The sequence below is a fragment of the Eucalyptus grandis genome, chromosome 10 (assembly GCF_016545825.1).
Source record: "Eucalyptus grandis isolate ANBG69807.140 chromosome 10, ASM1654582v1, whole genome shotgun sequence".
NCBI classification, from domain to species: Eukaryota; Viridiplantae; Streptophyta; class Magnoliopsida; order Myrtales; family Myrtaceae; genus Eucalyptus; species Eucalyptus grandis.
In genome coordinates this window covers 10,731,392-10,735,010 of record NC_052621.1, presented here as the reverse complement: position 1 = coordinate 10,735,010, position 3,619 = coordinate 10,731,392, and the positions used below count along the sequence as shown (strand labels likewise).

Here is a 3,619-nt window from a genome sequence, read left to right as displayed (position 1 = left end):
TTCCGGCCGCCGGCGCGTTCAGGACGGCAGCGTCGGAGGGGTCAGGGGGCACCATGGACCACGCGAGTTCGCGAGAGGGCGGCGGAGATGTGCGTGGAGCTGGCCAGGGGCTGCCGGGACATCGTGCGGCAGACCCTCGGCAACGAGAACTCCTTCCTCGCCAGGTACTTCGGGAGGGACTCGTATGTCGCGGGCAGGCTCCGGGGCCCGTGCGGAGGGCGTTCGCGAGGGTGAAGCGCCTGAACGAGTACTTGCCCGAGGACAAGGATCCGACGCACGTCTGGTCGGTCGTGCTGTTCGTCTCCCTCTTCGCCGTCGCAGGTTGGTTGGTGATTCTCTCCGGGTTCCTGGTTCGAGCAAGGAAGTTGTTTGATTGAGAATGCATCGTCACATCTGTGTATCGGTGTCGTTGACCCCTTATGAGCTTTTGACTATTGTTTGATCTTTCTGAGAATGAGAAATTGGAGAATTCGAGCGCTTGACTCTTCTTCAGTGCTCTGAATCCAGTCCTTTTTGGCTTTGTTGTTGATGAATTCGGATCCATTCAATCGAAACCTCCTGAGTTAATGAATGGTCGTAATCATGGGGCAATCTTTCGTTCAAGCGTTGACTCTCCTCTCATTGCTCTCCCAGGCTTTTGATTGTTAGTGGTGTATGTTGCTAGCGTGGTCTCTTGAGATATTGGCTTTTGTTCAGTTTTTGCTTCATTCACTTAAGTCTTAAGAATCACAATGCGGAGAGTGAAACGAGTGACCGGAGACTGAATGATGTGCAGCTGGATCAATCTTCCTTTTCAGTACGTGCTTTGAGTTTTGTCATGAAATTTATATACAGGAACATTAAATTAGGTACACACTGCATATGTACTTTACCTATTTTTTATTGAACTTTTGAGGAGATAGATGCCATGGGCAAGATTACAAAACTGACACTCCCAAAGGCACAACTGGCAAAGATTTCACTTTTCTTGGAAGAACGAAATTAGTGAATTGGAGTATCAGACGAGCATAACTTTCTCTTCCATTTTAAGAATGTTAGGAAATGGGATGTTTGCAACCAGACAAAAATTAATTGAAGTTCAGCTTTTAAGATTTAATGTTCCTGTGTGGAAAAGTGGACTGAATTGCACCTATGTCAAAGGGACACTTAAAAGTGAGTTACCAGGTTACAAATGCTAGTACCAACTTATCGATGGATTGGATTTACTCCAGTGAGAACACTTGAGTTGGAAATGTGTCATAATAAAGCAAGAGTAGTCTCAGTATGGTTTGAGGAATGTTCTGCAAGCGCTTACAAACTGCTTTCTTCATGATGCAAATTGATCTCACCCACATTCTTTTGGCATGGACTTTACTGTTCTGAGAGCATTTCTGATTAGACTACTTTCTTGTACCGTTTTCTTTCTGTTTTAGTGTTCCTTTGGTAATTGTAGTCTTATGGTCAACAAATTGCAGCATTGAGTGTGTATATCAAACCCTAAAGCTTCTGTGCCTTTGGCGAAGAAAGTATTCTTACATCCTCCAAGTGCTAGCCGCATTGCTTCCAGATGGCAGATACATAGCTTATAAAGAGCATGGTATTCCACCTGATGAAGCTAGGTTTACAATAATATTTCCACACCCATTTCTCTCCTCTCGACTCGCAGGTGGGATTCTTCAGTTTCTGCACTCATGTCATTTCAATTCTTTTCTAGTTAGTTTGGAATCTCTTTAGTAGCCCTTAGATTTCGGATTATTTGAATTTAATAGGTGTACCGGGACTTAAGTCTTCATTACTGGAGGAGTTTGGCATTCGATTAATAACATATGATCTGCCTGGTTTTGGTGAGAGTGATTCTCATCCGCATAGAAACCTTGAATCGGCAGCATGGGATATTTCTCTTTAGCAAATGCCTTAGGAGTCAATGACAAGTTCTGGGTGTTGGGATATTCCAGTGGAAGTATGCATGCGTGGGCATCACTGAGGTACATTCCTGGCAGAGTTGCAGGTACATCATTTCCTTCTTCATTCTTTTTGTCATGTCTTCCCCACTTTTTCTTTTCAACTCTCTAACTCCTATCAAAACGTGGGTTCTTGGATAAGCACTAGTTTTGAGAAGATTGCAGATCTTTAGGAAAACTGATGGACTACCCTTGGTGCGTTTGCTGAAAAGTACTATCAAATTCCCCTTTACCTGATATGCAGGAGCTGCCATGTTTGCCCCATGGTCAATCCATATGACCCTCTAATGACCAGGGAGGAGAGATATAGAACCTGGAACCAGTGGACACGCAGAAGAAAATTCCTTTCTTTTAGCAAGAAGATTACCAAGATTTCTTTCTTTTTTTTATCATCGGAGCTTTTTGTCTGGAAGGCATGGTCAGATTGATAAGTGGCTGTCATTATCACTTGAAAATAGGGTAAGTCACTTGATTCTGACAACTGATTGTTTTTTTTTTTGCAAATTTTCTTTGGTTTTCCCTCAGTAAAACTTCTGTTACTGCTTTAAATTTCCATATTGCAATTATTACGGATTGGTAGCTTTTGGGTGTGACTAGATTATAGTCATCAATCACATAATTCTTCATCATGGCTCAGAAACATTCAGCATTTGATTAAGAGACTGACTTTTGATGGAAAACTCTTATAAATTCTTTTCAGTGGTAATGATCTGTGAGGATTTAGGTTGGATGTCATTTTACAGGCAAAGAGTTGACTATGATCTGTCACTTTTCCACTATTTTTAACCTTGGCCCTATGGTTTCCAATAGCCCATTCAAATTGTGAGGTGTGAACATGATTATAGAGTTCTGAAATGAATAATGGAATTGCATGCAGAACTTGATAATTTGTCATACCATCAGCTTTAGCTGTTTGTTTATCTTTCATAATACTCTTAGTCACTGGCGTTAGTCCAGTCATGATCTCTCCCTGATTTCAATGTTCCATGATGCCAAACAATTTGATGTTATCAATTGAATTCTGCCAAATTATTTAGGACAGAGCATTGATAGAAGATCCGTTATATGAGGAGTTCTGGCAAAGGGATGTCAAGAATCAATTAGGCAGGGGCATGTGAAACCTTTTGTTGAAGAAGCTGCATTACAGGTGTCAGACTGGGGTTTTAGCTTGGGAGATCTCAAGTTACAGAAGAAACGTCGAGGTAAAGGTGTTTTGAATTGGCTCAAATGGCTGATTTCTCTACTCAGTGAAAAGAGCCAGAATATACAGGCTATCTTGGGCCAATACATATATGGCAGGTTTGTCATGCATACCTTGAATATGTTATGTCCTCATGGCCGTAATAAGTTTACAGAAATGCATTCAATGTTCATTTATTCGGGTCGTTCTGTTGGCAATATCTAGTGATTGCATTCTCTATTGTTGCTTTATATTTACTCGATTTTTATGCCTGGGTTAATAGTTAAATTTTAAAGGAGACTTTGTCATCCTCTTGGAAGATTACTGGTAGGATCATACATCATTTGTCATTGATGATCGTAGGAAAGGGGAAAACTATTTAAATAAAGACTTCTAGAATATAACAACATTTGATTCTTATAATTAGTACTTCGGAGCAATGGACCTTATATGACTTTTTCCTTTTTTTTCCTCTTATATTTTCAATTGTTTGCTGCTC

General features: G+C 41.1%; 1 long non-coding RNA gene across 1 annotated transcript; it reads left to right on the top strand.

Moving 5' to 3' along the window:
• Positions 1 to 1,530: 1,530 nt before the first annotated feature.
• LOC120289013 lies at positions 1,531 to 3,435 on the top strand. The gene is made up of 4 exons (XR_005546948.1): positions 1,531 to 1,645; positions 1,749 to 1,987; positions 2,185 to 2,399; positions 2,978 to 3,435. It is a non-coding gene; the product is annotated as an uncharacterized LOC120289013 (long non-coding RNA).
• The last annotated feature ends 184 nt before the right edge of the window (positions 3,436 to 3,619 follow it).